Here is a 15169-nt window from a genome sequence, read left to right on the forward strand (position 1 = left end):
TGTTATGCGCCTGACCGATGGATTCTGTGGGGGTAATTTTACTTTTGGGAGATGGTGTATACAGTTTACACCACTTGTACATCATGCTTGATTTTCTGTACCATTTGAAGTGGATAAAAGAGAATATTGGATGGAGTGTTCAATAGCCAGCCAATCCAAGATTACCTATTGTATACCATTTTACATGGTTAAAATTACCCGCATTGTAATTCTGTCGCACCGGATGCAAAATAAGGTGTATTCCATTCTGCAGCAATGGCATCTAAAAGGGCAGCACGGTAGCACAGTGGGTAGCACTGTTACTTCACAGCTCCAGGGTCCCAGGTTCGATTCCCGACTTGGGTCACTGTCTGTGTGGAGTCTGCACGTTCTCCCTGTGTCTGCGTGGGTTTGCTCCGGGTGCTCCGGTTTCCTACCACAAGTCCTGAAAGATGTGCGGTTAGGTAATTTGGACATTCTGTATTCTCCCTCTGTGTATCCGAACAGGCGCTGGAATGTGGTGACTAGGAGCATTTCTCCGGAGGAGACCGAGATGCATCATCCACTCGGCACTTCTGGCTGAAGATTTTTGCAAATGCCTCAGCCTCGTCTTTTGCACAAATGTGCTGGGCTCCTCCACCATTTACTTCATCGCAGTGTTAATGTAAGCCTACTTGTGACAGTAAAGATTATTATTATAGTGTGTGTTTCTTTGGTAGCCTATTTCTACTGTTGATTTTGTTCTGCAAGAAATAAATTCTGCGTGGAATTTTTCAGATAATTTCTGTTACACGAAAAATGTAAACTGCCAGGTGCTTCGAAGTTTGTTACATATTTTTTCAGCAGTTGACCATTTTTCTGTGACCTTCTTCATTTTTAATTCAAACTGTTCAAGATCTTTGCGCCTAGTCCCGCAACTGACCTATACGATTCTGACTATCCACCCAAACAATCTCAATTCTGTATTCCAAATGCATTCCAGTGGACAGCCCAAGTACTTTATTTACCGAACTGAAGGGGACGGCATTACTGCAGTGGCTGGGGACAATACATAAATATTGATTTCACAACTTAGAAGATACAGTAAAAGACTGACCCTCCCTCACCCTTTTAGTGAAACAATGCCATAAATAAATTTTATCTTCGCTTCTCTAGTAGTTCGATTGCTGTTTAATTCAACCAGTAAAGTATCTTCATTATCACTTTGCCTGTTGGACAGGATGATGTGACAAGGATAATACAGGAGATGTACTTTTTTGTGCAAATCACTACACCGGATGCTGTGCTATGTCAACTAAATTCTTTATTTATAGTGCACTCCAAAAAGGCCGTTTGTAACAAGCAAACATTATTCAGGAGCTAAAGGCCACAGCTGACAAATGTTGTTTATATAAATTCCTATCCACAATGAAAACAAAATCAATAAATGCAATTCTGGAATTAAGGAAAAATGTCTTTCTGCCATTTTGGGTCACGGCCAACTCATTTATTTACTTCTTTTTCTAAGGAGAAAGACTTTGTTACCTCCAGCATTAACAGGATTTTGTTTTATAAATTAAGTTAATCACAGAAGCAATTTTCTTTCTTTCAAGAGAAGTTGGTTGGGATATAATGCGTTATCTATTAGAGGCATTCATTCCAACGCAGAAGCAATATTAATCTTTTAGCTATCTTTCAAATAGAATCTGCAAGGAACTTGAACATCTGCAGGTTCCAAGTCACATACTTTTGCAAATAGCTGTTTTATACAGTGCAATGAAAGCCTTTTCCCAGAAGAATTGTAAAAATATGAACCAGTAATATAATTTCATGGGCTAGTCTTGGGTAGAGAGTAACTATTCTTTTACTTAGTTCATGTTCCATGTTTCCCAATGCTACTTAAGCAATCATACATTAGCGTACATTTGCATTGTGGTATAGTTACAAAAATATGCAATCATAATGAGGAAATCTGGTCATTTTCAGGCATTCTTTTAAAATTGCATTATTATTCCGAGGATTTTCCGACCAATTGCTAAAATGCTGATACATAAACAAAAAATAGCAGAGAAAACCAATTTGTTCATTTCTTCTCAGTATCTGCAATATATTTAACATATTTTGCTCAACGTAACCGCATGGTACTTTGAAAGAGTATGGGGGGGAAAATAAATCATCCAAGTAGCACGTCCTCATGATCCATGTTCCAATAGATTTCACAGTCAATGACTTACTTTTGAGGTGTAAGTCAGTTCTGCTGAAATCACCGCCATTTGAGTTTAGAAGGACGAGGGGGGATCTTATTGAAACTTATGGATACTGCGAGGCCTGGATAGAGTGGACGTGGAGACGATGTTTCCACTTGTAGGAAAAGTTAGAAGCAGAGGACACAATCACAGACTAAAGGGAAATCCTTTAAAACTGAGATGAGGAGGAATTTCTTCAGCCAGGGGGTGGGAATCTGTGGAACTCTTTGCCGCAGAAGGCTGTGGAGACCAAATCACTGAGTGTGTTTAAGACAGAGATAGGTAGGTTCTTGATTAATAAGGGGATCAGGGGTTATGGGGAGAAGGCAGGAGAATGGGGATGAGAAAAATATCAGCCACGATTGAATGGTGGAGCAGAATCGATGGGCCGAGTGGTCTAATTCTGATCCTATGTCTTATGGTCTTATAATCTAACTAAGCCACACAAATAAATGGCCAGGTAACATATCTTTTGGATATGACGGATGAGGTAAAAATGGAGACCAAGGCAATGAGAGAGCTCCCGATTCCTCAAAATAGTATTGTGGAATATTTGACATTGGTCTGAGCAGACACGACCCAAGGTAACATCTTAGCTGAAAGGCTGCAAGAAAACAAAAATAGAAGACCATTTTTTTCATAGAATGTACAGTGCAGAAGGAGGCCATTCGGCCCATCGAGTCTGCACCAGCTCTTGGAAAGAGCACCCTGCCCAAGGCCACACCTCCACCCTGTCCCCATTACCCAGTAACCCCACCCAACACTAAGGGCAATTTTGGACGCTACGGGCAATTTAGCATGGCCAATCCACCTAACCTGCACATCTTTGGACTGTGGGAGGAAACCGGAGCACCCGGAGGAAACCCACGCACACACGGGGAGAACGTGCAGACTCCGAACAGACAGTGCCACAAACCGGGAATCGAACCTGGGACCCTGGAGCTGTGAAGTAATTGTGCTAATCACTATGCTACCGTGCTGCCCTCCATATGGCCCATTCGAACCTGCTTCACCACTCAATACAAAGATGGCTGATCATGGGTTTCAGCTCCACTTTCCTGCCTTCTCTCCATATCCCTTGATTTCCTGGGAGACCAATAATATGTCTATCCCAATATATTCAGCGATGGAGCATCCACAACGATCTGAGGTAGAGAATTTCAAAGATTTGCCTCCTTTTGAGTGCAGTAATTTCTCCTCATCTCAATTCTAAATGAGAGGCCCCCTTATCCTGAGACTGTGTCCCCATATTTTAGGTTCGCTGACCAGCGGAAACAATCTCTTGGTGTCCACCCTGTCAAGGCACTACAGAATCTTGTATGTTTCAAGGAGATCACCTCGCATTCTTCTGAACCTTCAGAGAATGTAGACTCAAGTTACTCAGCCTCTCATCATAGGACAACCCCATCATCCCAGGGACTAATTTAGTGAACATTTGCTGTACCATTTCCAATATATTGAAGAATATTAATCAAGAACAAGAGGGCACAGATTTAAAGTGATTTGCATGTGTGACTTGAGAAAAAAGCTTTTCACAATGCATGGCTTGGGTTTGGAATGCACTGCCAGAATGTGCGGTGGAGGCAGGTGCAATTGAGGCATTCAAGAGGACATTAGATGATTACTTGAAAAGAAACAATTGTGCAGAGGTATGGGGAAAAGGCAGAGAAGTGGCACTGTCATGTTGGCTAGTTTGGCGAGCTGGTGCAGATGCGATGGGCCAAATGGCCTCCTTCTGCATCTTAACGATTCTATGACTCTGAAATATGGTGCATTCCAATGGCCATGCTGCGCCCGAAAGGTAGCTCACCACAGCGCAGCGTGGCTGCTGATAGCCGGGAGACCCTGCACCCGGGATCTACCCGGCTCACAATGTCTCGTGGGATTCAACGCAATGGGCAGGATCACCTTTTAGCAAATCTGTATATTAGAGCGAAGCAACAAGCCTCACTCCAGTGTGCAGATTCCCAAGATACCTGAGGCTTTGGGATTAAACCTTTTCGCCTCAGAGACTATGGGCGGGCACCGTTCGGCACTGGTCTCCACAAACGAGGATCAGACGGAATGGCACTCGTGGGGATCTCCAAGAGGATCAGAGGCTCCCAGCTGCATGCCCTTTGGGCAGAGTTGTGCCCTGGCACTGCTGGCACCACCTGGGCATCCTGGAAGTGCCATCCAGGGGTACTGCCAGGGTGCCAGGTTGGCACTGCCATGGTGCCAAGCTGGCGGTTTTTGCTCGCGCACACGCGATCAGGCCGGAGTCTCTCACTACAATGGCGAGTTCCAGCGAGCAGAGCTCCCACTGTACAAAACAGGCAATGTGCGGCCTCAGCTGCGCATTCCCCATTCAGGGCCCTTAGCCATGTGTTTCTCGGCACTCCCTTTTGGGAGAATCGCATCCATAATTTCTTAACATGGAGACCAAAAATGCATTTCTGGCTCGAAGGGCCAGATGGCCTATTCCTGCTCCGAGTTCTTGGGCGGGATTCTCTGACCCCCCCACCGGGCCGGAGAGTCGCCGGGGGGTGGTGTGAATCCCGCCCCGCCGCCCTGACGCCGGCAGCCCGATTCTCCAGCGCTGGTTTTTCGGCGGGGCCTCGAATCGCACCGCGCCAGTCGGGGGCCATTGGCAGCGGCCCCCCCCGGCGATTCTCCGACCCGCGATGGGCCGAGTGGCCGCCCGTTTACGGCAGGTCCCGCCGGCGTAAAATACACCAGGTCCGTACCGGCGGGACCTGGCTCTGCGGGCAGCCTGCGGAGTCCTCAGGGAGGCACAGGCGGAATTGGCCCTGGGGGGGCCCCCACGGTGGCCTGACCCGCGATCTTTCCATCCACGCCGGCCGGTGCAACAGCCTGCCATGGCCGGCATGGAGAAGAAACCCCCTGCGCATGCGCTGGGATGACACCAGCACACGCTGGCTCTCCCGTGCATGTGCCAACTCACGCTAGCTGGCGGAGGCCCTTCGGTGCCGGCTAGCGCAGCGCGAACCCCGCCGGCGCCGGCCTAGCCCCTGAAGGTGCGGAGGATTCCGGGCGGCCCGATGCCGGAGTGGTTCACGCCACTCCTCGCTGCTGGTACAGCCCGCCCCACAGGGTAGGGGAGAATCCCGCCCCTTATGTGTACTCCAGGTATGGGGCGGGATTCTCCCCTACCCGGCGGGGCGGGAACCACTCCGGTGTCGGGCCGCCCCCAACGGTGCGGAAGTCTCCGCACCTTTAGGGGCCAAGCCCTCACGTTGAGGGGCTAGGCCCGCGCCGGAGTGGTTTCCGCTCCACCGGCATTTGGCGCCATGCCAGACAGGACCGAAAGGATTTCGCCGGCCTGCGTAAGTTCACGCATGCACGGGACGTCTGCGGCTACTGACGTCATCCCCGCGCATGCGCAGGGGAGGGGGTCTCCCCCGCCTCCGCCACTGTGAAGACCATGGCGAAGGCGGAAGAAAAAGAGTGCCCCCACGGCACAGGCCCGCCTGCGGATCGGTGGGCCCCAATCACGGGCCAGGCCACCGTGGGGGCACCCCCCCGGGGCCAGATCGTACCGCGCCCCCCCCCCCAGGACCCCGGAGCCCGCCCGCGCCGCCTGTTCCCGCCAGTAAGGTATGTGGTATAATCCACGCCGGCTGGCGAGGGTTGACAGCGGCGTGACTCGGCCCATTGCGGGCCGGAGAATCGGCGGGGGTGGGCCCGCCAACCGGTGCGGCGCGATTCCCGTCCCCGCCGAATCTCTGGTGGCGGAGAATTCGGTACACAGCGGGGGCGGGATTCACGCCAGCCCCCGCCGATTCTCCGACCCGGCGGGGGTTCGGAGAATCCCGCCCATGGTCTTACCAAAACCCTGTGCAATTGTAGACAAACTTCTTCAATCCTATATTTCAATTCCCTTGAAATAAAAGTCAACATGCTTAATTCGCTCCTGTACCTGCCTGCTATCTTTTACATTCCTTGTACAAACTCAAGATTCTTTGAACATCAACAATTACGGGTTTCTCACCTTTCAAAAATATTTTGTTTAAAAGGTGGGAAACTGTACTCAAAACAATGCAGTACTTCTTTAACACCATTGTCAGCATTAATGGCATGCTCGTGTCTTGCATGACCCTTAAATGTAAACTTCTCAGAAACTAGTATCATATTAATTAATCAAACTGTTGCGAAAAGAGTAACATACTTGTCTCGTCATCAGATTTCAATTTATTCTCAGATATGAGTTTCTCCAAAGGTACATGTATATCTGAAAACTATCTGTTAAGTATCATGAACCAATGGGGCAGCACGGTAGCAAAGTGGATAGCACTGTGGTTTCACAGGGCCAGGGTCCCAGGTTCAATTCCCTGCTGGGTCACTGTCTGTGCGGAGTCCGCATATTCTCCCCCTGTCTGCGTGGGTTTCCTCCGGGTACTCCGGTTTCCGCCCACAGCCCAAAGACGTGCAGGTTAGGTGGATTGGCCATGATAAATTGCCCTTAGTATCCAAAACGTTTAGGAGGGGTTATTGGGTTACGGAGATAGGATGGAAGTGAGGGTTTAAGTGGGTCGGTGCAGACTCGATGGGCCGAATGGCCTCCTTCGGCACTGTGGGCGTCATTCTCCGACCCCCCAGAGGGTCGGAGAATGGCCGTTGGCCGCCGTGAATCCCGCCCCCGCCAGTTGCCGAAGTCTCCGAAGGGAGAAAAGTCGGCGGGGCGTTAATGTCGCCGCCGCCGTCGGAGAATGTCACGGGTCTGCGCAAGGCAGCCGATTTTCGGCCTGCCGATATTCTCCCTTCCGGATGGGCCGAAGTCCCGTCGACATGATGACCGTTCAAGGCGACGTAAATTAAACCTCCTTTTCATCGGCGTGACTCTGTGCTCCAGGTTCACGCCGACCAGCGTGGAGGTGAGTGCCGGCATGAGGGGTTGGCTCTGGGCAGGCGATGGCGTGGCCGCAGTCTAAATGCGTGAGGAGAGGTGTGTCTCGGGTTGTGTGTGTGTGTGGCGGGGGGGGGGGGGGGTGGTTAGAGTAGGCTGGGCTCCGGGGGAGTGCCGGGAGGGGGTCCGTGCCGGGGTGGAGGTTGGGGGGGTCCGTGCCGGGGAGGGGGATGGGGGGTCCGTGCCGGGGAGGGGGATGGGGGGTCCGTGCCGGGGTGGAGGTTGGGGGGGGTTCCGTGCCGGGGTGGAGGTTGGGGGGGGGGTTGGGGGGGGATCCGTGCCGGGGTGGAGGTTGGGGGGGGGGTCCGTGCCGGGGTGGAGGTTGGGGGGGGGGTCCGTGCCGGGGTGGAGGTTGGGGGGGGGAGTCCGTACCGGGGAGGGGGATGGGGGGTCCATGCCGGGGTGGAGGTTGGGGGGGGGGTCCGTGCCGGGGTGGAGGTTGGGGGGGGGTCCGTGCCGGGGTGGAGTTTGGGGGGGGGAGTCCGTGCCGGGGAGGGGGATGGGGGGTCCGTGCCGGGGTGGAGGTTGGGGGGGGGGTCCGTGCCGGTGAGGGGGATGGGGGGTCCGTGCCGGGGTGGAGGTTGGGGGGGGTCCGTACCGGGGTGGAGGTTGGGGGGGGTCCGTGCCGGGGTGGAGGTTGGGGGTGGTCCGTGCCGGGGTGGAGGTTGGGGATGGGGTCCGTGCCGGGATGGAGGTTGGGGGGGATGGTCCGTGGTCCGTGCCGGGGTGGAGGTTGGGGGGGGGGAATCCGTGCCGGGATGGAGGTGGGGGGGGGGGGTCGTGGTCCGTGCTGGGGTGGAGGTTGGGGGGGGGGAGTCCGTGCCGGGGAGGGGGATGAGGGGGGTCCGTGCCGGGGTGGAGGTTGGGGGGGGGGGGTTCGTGCCGGGGTGGAGGTTGGGGGTGTCCGTGCCGGGGTGGAGGTTGGGGGGGGGGGTCCGTGCCGGGGTGGAGGTTGCGGGGGGGAGTCCGTGCCGGGGAGGGGAATGGGGGGTCCGTGCCCGGGAGGGGGATGCGAGGGCAAGTGAGTTGGTCCACCTGGCCAGGTGCCAGCCTCCAACAGTTGGACCCATGCGGTCCATGCCACCTGGCTTGGGGGGAAGAGGGGATATGGGCAATGATGACATGTCGTCGTTCCCCTCCCCCCAACCATGCCGTCATGTTTTCCGATCATCCAGCGATGTTGGCCGCCGTGGCGGCAGCCGCTCATGTCTATGTTGCCCTGGATGAGGAGGAGGAGGAGGAGCGTGCCAGAGAGGCGGCGCAGGCTGCCGCAGAGGGACAGGCGGCAGCCGCCCAGGCTGGAGGGACACCTGACCGACAGGACGAGGAGGGGGAGGAGGACATCGCGGCCCCACGGCAACGGAGGCACCCGAGGGCGCCCCGTGTGTACCAGCCCCGGCAGTCATGACAGGAACTCACGGACCGGGAATGCAGGAGGAGACTCCGGATGAGGCGGGAAACCGTGGCACACATCTGTCACCTGCTGGCACACCTGTCACCGCGTGGCACTGGCGGGGGACACCCTCTCCCGGTGTCCGTCAAGGTTACGGTGGCCCTGAACTTTTATGCAACGGGGTCATTCCAGGCACCGAGTGGGGACCTGTCCGGCATATCGCAGACATCGGTGCATCGGTGCATCCGGGCAGTGACAGATGCCCTATATGCCATGGCGCACCGCTACATCCGCTTCCCCGTGGACCGGGCCAGCCAAGATGCCCGGGCCGTGGGCTTCTCTGCCGTGGCCGGGTTTCCCATGGTCCAGGGCGCGATCGATGGGATGCACGTCGCCGTGCGGCCATCTGCAGATAACAGGGCCGTGTTCACCAATAGGAAGGGGACCTATTCGATGAACATACAGGTGGTCTGCGACCACCGCATGATGATCCTGCACGTCTGCGCCCGTTACCCAGGCAGTGTACACGACCCATACGTGTTGTGGCGGTCATCCATCCCCGGCATGTACGAGGGACGCCATCCCCGGCTGAGGGGCTGGTTGCTGGGCGACAGGGGCTACCCATTGAGATCGTGGCTGATGACGCCTATACGGAGGCCACGCAATGAGGCGGAGAACCGCTACAATGATGCCCATGTAGCGACAAGGGGAGTGATAGAGAGGTGCTTTGGCGTGCTGAAGATGCGTTTCAGGTGCCTGCACCTCTCTGGGGGCTCCCTCCAGTATCGGTCAGATAGGGTCGGCCGCATCATTGTGGTGTGCTGCGTCCTGCACAACATAGCCCAGCAGAGGGGCGATGTGCCGCCGGCAAAGGAGAGCGGACTGGAGGAGCAGCAGGAAGAGGCGCAGTCCTCCCCAGATGAGGGGGATGGGGGTAATGGTCAGGGCAGACGGGGTAGACACAGGCAGGTGGCTGTCCACCGTTACCGGCTGGGCCAGCGGGCATGGGACAGACTGATAGCCGCCAGCTTCACTGACTAGATGGGCGTGGGAATCGGGTAGTATGGCCACAGACCGCACACCATGGCAACAGCCGACCACCCACACCCCCCACCCATCCACCCACCCAGCACCCTCACCCCCCTCCCCAACCCCACCCGCATGCACACCACCCCCCCCCATTGCCGATCCACCTGCGGCACAACGGGCCGGGCTCACATAGTTGCGGGTGGACGCGTGTCTATTGCAGGCCATGGAGGATGATGACAACCCGCCCTGCGATGAGCTCCTGGCTCTACATCGTTGGACTATGTCTGACCCATGGCCACAGCACCACCATCCACCCGGACCATCCCTGCATGCAGCTGTGACACTGCAGCGCACGGTCCCGTCCTCTGCCCAGGGGGATGTTGATGGCGGCCCAGGGGGAACGGGGCAGACTCACTTGTAGCTGAGGTAAGACCACCCCTCACACACACACTTGCGCTCAACGTACATGACACTCCCGCACGCTTTGGACAGAGCACAAAGGCAGCTTCTGTAGGTGTAACATTGACTTTAATAACCAAAGGAGTTCATGCACGTGCCCTAGCTCCTAAAACTCATCTGTGCCCTGCACCCGTGCCAACTTACTCAGTGTCTAATTGTTTGGCCTTACGGGCCCTTTGACTACGTCTACGTGGTTCCCCAGATGGTACAGCAGAACTGGAGGTGGACTCCTGTGATTCCTGCCCTCTGACACTGGATCCCTTTGACGGCCGTTTCCTGGGGCGTCCTGGCCTAGATGGGCCAGGCTGTGGCCCGGGCGACTGGGATGGCGAGCTGCCAGCCTGTCCTGCCCGTTGCCCACCTGATGCACCTGGGACGGAAGGGGGGGAGTCCGAGGTGTCGCGGTGTACCAGGACCTCCCCTACAGGGGGAGCCGGGACGGACCACACCACCTCCTCCTCCCTCGGGGTGCCCGATGGCCCCCAGGCCTCTACATGGGTGGGGGATGCGAACGGACTGGCCATCCGACGCCCCCCAGACATCTGGCGCTGCCAGTCCTGGAGTCCCGTGCTGGTATCGACAGGGGTCTGCAGGTTTGCAGCCATGGAGCCCAGGGGGTTGGCAAACCCTGTCTGTGACAGTGCGACGCCGGCTCGCACATGGCCACTGGCGCCGATGCCCTCAGCGATGGCCTGCAGAGACTGGGCCATGGCCTGCTGAGACTGTGCCATGGCCTGCTGAGACTGGGCCATGGCCTGCTGAGACTGGGCTATGGCGTTGAGCGCCTCTGCCATCTGGCGCTGGCACTGGCTCATGGCCTCCTGTGAGAGGGCAGCCATTTCCTGGGCCACAGACGCCGCCTGCACGGAAAGCCCCAGGCCTCGCAAACCGTTCCCCATGTCTGACATCGTCGCACCCGTTGCCTCCACCGTGGACGGCACCCGTGCGGTGTCAGCTTGGGTGGCACGCATGACCGGCACCACTCCCAGCTCCTGGACGCGGGTGGACTCCTCCACCTGCGACTGCAGCCGCCGCAAGCCGCCCGTCACCCTCTTGGTGGTTGCATCGGATCTATGTGTGGGTGTGGTAACTCCAGGAACGCGGGATCCATCTGGGCGGCAGATGTTCGCTTGGGCTGGGCTGCCATCCGACCGCCCAGCCCCTCTGCTGCTCCTACCTCCACCTGCTGTACCGGGACGGCTGTGTTGTGCGCACCAGTGAGTGTGCCAGACGCCTCATCACTAAAGTGCCCAACCGAGGTGAGTGTTTCTGCGATGGTGGAGGGTGTTGGTGACAGCAGTGGCGTTGTGTCGTGCTCTTCGTCCCACTCTGAGTCCATGGCACTTTGGGGTGGGGGTTCGTCTCCACCAATCCACTCTGAGTCACTGTCCGGTATTTCGTCTTCCTGGGTAGTGCTGTCCCGGGTAGGGGTGTCCTGGGCAGTGCTGTCCCGGGTAGTGGTGTCCCGGGTAGTGGTGTCCTGGGTAGTGGTGTCCTGGGTGGTGGTGTCCTGGGTAGTGGTGTCCTGAGTAGTGGTGTCCTGGCTCGGATGTGACGGGGGCCTGTGGTTGCCCCCCTCGTCGCTGGGTGGTCACTCCCGCACGTGACGGGGGTGTCGTCTCCCTGTTGCTCCAGGTCTCTCCGTCTCCCGTGGCCTCCAAGGGGCATCCTGCGGGCGTCGCATGCTGGAGGTTGCGGGTCTCTCCGTCTCCCGTGGCCTCCGAGGGGCATCCTGCGGGCGTCGCATGCTGGAGGGTGCGGGTCTCTCCGTCTCCCGTGGTGTGCGAGGGGCATCCTGCGGGCGTTGCATGCTGGAGGGTCCGGGTCTCTCCGTATCCCGTGGCCTCCAAGGGGCATCCTGCGGGCGGTCTGCATCTGCGGGGATGGGTGCCTGGACGTTTGGTCCTGCGATACACAATGAAGCATGCATGGTTAGACATCAGGCAGTGATCAGGTGATATGGGGGAGGGGGATATTGGGGAGGGGGGATATGGGGACGGGCTGTCGGTGGCTCACTTGCTACTATGCCCCCGACCTCTGCATCAGCAACCTCCCGGTCCTCAGGTCCGCCAGCCAGTTCCAGGGCCCTATCCTCGTGTTCGGTCAGTGGCCTCTCATCAGCGGGGCCTCCTCCAGTCCTCACATGCTCCCTATTGTTGTGTGCGTGCTTATCCTGTGGGGGGGGGGGGGGTGGCAGGGTAAAAGGCAACACTGTTAGGCAGGTATATGAATGCATGCCATCGGTTGCGCGTGAATTGCAGAGGTTAAGGTTAGGGCTGGATTCACTTGGGGATATGGGGGATATGGGGGAGGGGGAATATGGGGGATATGGGGGAGGGGGAATATGGGTGAGGGGGGGATATGGGGGAGGGGGGATATGGGGGAGGGGGGATATGGGGGATATGGGGGAGGGGGATATGGGGGAGGGGGGATATGGGGGAGGGGGGATATGGGGGAGGCTCACCCTGCCTGCTCTGACAAGGTCGTTCACCTTCTTGTGGCACTGGGTGCCTGTCCGTGGTGTCAGGGCCGCAGCGGTGACGGCCTCTGCCACTTCCCTCCTCAGACGCTGGCTGTGGCGTGGGGCAACTCTGCGGCCGTGCCCGGGATACAGGGCGTCCCTCCTCTGCTCCACTGCGTCCAGGAGCGCCTCCACATCTCGTGACTCGAACCTCGGGGCTGTGCGGCGGCCAGCCATCCAGTCGGGTGTTGCGGTTCCGGTCGGGTGGGGGGGAGCAGCGCGGCCTTATGAGCCGTCACGCCGTGCGGCGCATATGACGCTGCACGGCGTGAACCACTGCGCAAGCGCGGATCCCGTTACGTCGCTGCTAGCCCATTTCGGGCCGGAGACTTTCAACCCATTTTTCCGACATGATGCAAGTCAGATTTGCGCCGTTTTTTGCGCCGATCGGCGGACTTTCCGCCGATAACGGAGAATTTCGCCCCAGCATGTTCTACGTCTATGTCTAATGAAAGTATTAGGTAAGTCTGGTCTTCTAGGTAGTGTAATGGATAAAGAAATCATTCAAGAGGCAGTTAGATGATGTGATGAAGGAATTGTAAGTTTCTATGGCAGAATAAGCTAAGGGGAGGAACAGCAATTACCATCACTGCAATCCCAATTGGTCCTCTGTGATTGCAAGGAGGTTATTTATTCCAGAGTGTGAAGGTCTGGTAATGGCAAACAGCTGAATGCTCCCTCCTCTACACTCACTTCCACTGATCATCCTCTACCTCTTCTACCCCTTTCTCAACTGCTACCCCTTCCCTTCTCAGTGCTCAGCACTGCATCCTGAGCTGAAATAGTAATTATGGGTGTGATTCAGTGACCTCGGGCGAAATTCTCTCCCAACGGCGGGATGTCCGCCGACTGGCGCCAAAGCCGGCGCCAATCAGACCGGCATCGCGCCGGCCCAAAGGTGCGGAAGGCTCCGCATCTTTGGCGGCCTAGCCCCAACATTGAGGGGCTAGGCCGACGCCGGAGGGATTTCCGCCCCGCCAGCTGGCGGAAATGGCGTTTGTTTCCCCGCCAGCTGGCGCGGAAATGCGGCGCATGCGCGGGAGCGTCAGCGGCCGCTGTCAGTTTCCCAGCGCATGCGCGGGAGCGTCAGCGGCCGCTGTCAGTTTCCCGCGCATGCGCAGTGGGGAGAGTCTCTTCCGCCTCCGCCATGGTGGAGGCCGTAGCGGAGGCGGAAGGGAAAGAGTGCCACCACGGCACAGGCCCGCCCGCGGTTCGGTGGGCCCCGATCGCGGGCCAGGCCACCGTGGGGGCACCCCCCGGGGTCAGATCGCCCCGCGCCCCCCCGCAGGACCCCGGAGCCCGCCCACGCCGCCTGGTCCCGCCGGTAAATACCAGGTTTGATTTACATCGGCGGGACAGGCAATTCCTGGGCGGGACTTCGGCCCATCTGGGCCGGAGAATCCAGCGGGGGGTCCCGCCAACCGGCGCGGCCGGATTCCCGCCCCCGCCCAATCTCCAGGAGCGGAGACTTCGGCGGGGGCGGGGGCGGAATTCACAGCGGCCAACAGCCATTCTCCGACCCGGCGGGGGGTCGGAGAATGACGCCCCTCATCTTTCCTGACTTGGTGTCGGGATGAGGCCATTTAATCTCACAAGATTTGCAACATTCAAAACATCTTGTGACATTTAAGGAATCTCGTGAGACGTTGCGATCTGGATCTCGCCCTCACTGGATGTCATCCAGATCACCATATTTAAATGAGCTGTACTGCTCACTTAAATATCCGTTCACTGGATTCACCCAGCGCATGGGATTGAATGGCCATATCTGGCAGACCTCACCAGGGCGACATTTAGTACTAGTCCACACAAATATGGTCAGGCATAATGGCACCTGGGGGAATCTCCCAGTCCATTGGAGTCCCCAGGGTGGTCGGTGACAGGGCAGGTTGGCGCCCTGGCTCTCCCTCTGGCACCTGGGTACCATGACACTACCAGTCTGGCACCCTGGCATAGGCACTGTCAGGCCACCAGGCTGGCAGTACCAGGGCAGTGCCAGGTCGGCACTGTCAGGGTCCGGGCCGAGGGGGGAGGTTCCTACCATGTAGAGGGATGGTGAGGGGGGGTTCCTGGGGGCCTCCCCAAGGTTGGGGAATTGAAGGGGGGTCAAAAATGGAGTGTGCCTGAAAGTTGGGCGGCAGGTTTGGGGTGGAAGAGATCGGGGCAGCCTTCCAAAATGGGGCCCCAATCTGCTCCAGATGGAGTTTAATCCGGACAAATGTGAGGTAATGCATTTTGGAAGGTCTAATGCAGGTAGGGAATATACAATGATTGGTAGAACCCTCAAGAGTATTGACAGTCAGAGAGATCTAGGTGTACAGGTCCACAGGTCACTGAAAGGGGCAACACAGGTGGAGAAGGTAGTCAAGAAGGTATATGGCATGCTTGCCTTCAATGGCCGGGGCATTGAGTATAAAATTGGCAAGTCATGTTGCAGCTGTATAGAACCTTAGTTAGGCCACACTTAGAGTATAGTGTTCAATTCTGGTCGCCACACTACCAGAAGGATGTGGAGGCTTTAGAGCGGGTGCAGAAGAGATTTAACAGGATGTTGTATGGAGGGCATTAGCTATGAGGAGTGGTTAAACAATTCGTTTTGTTCTCACTGGAACGACAGAGGTTGACGGTCACAGCCTGCAGAACACCATTGTTATGGG

General features: G+C 56.9%; 1 long non-coding RNA gene across 1 annotated transcript in view; it reads left to right on the plus strand.

Annotated features, from left to right (window-relative positions):
* The window catches only part of LOC140409589 (uncharacterized), a 96072-nt gene that overhangs the window by 78562 nt on the left and 2341 nt on the right, over positions 1 to 15169 (plus strand). The window lies entirely within an intron of this gene.

The sequence above is a fragment of the Scyliorhinus torazame genome, chromosome 3 (assembly GCF_047496885.1).
Source record: "Scyliorhinus torazame isolate Kashiwa2021f chromosome 3, sScyTor2.1, whole genome shotgun sequence".
NCBI lineage: Eukaryota > Metazoa > Chordata > Chondrichthyes > Carcharhiniformes > Scyliorhinidae > Scyliorhinus > Scyliorhinus torazame.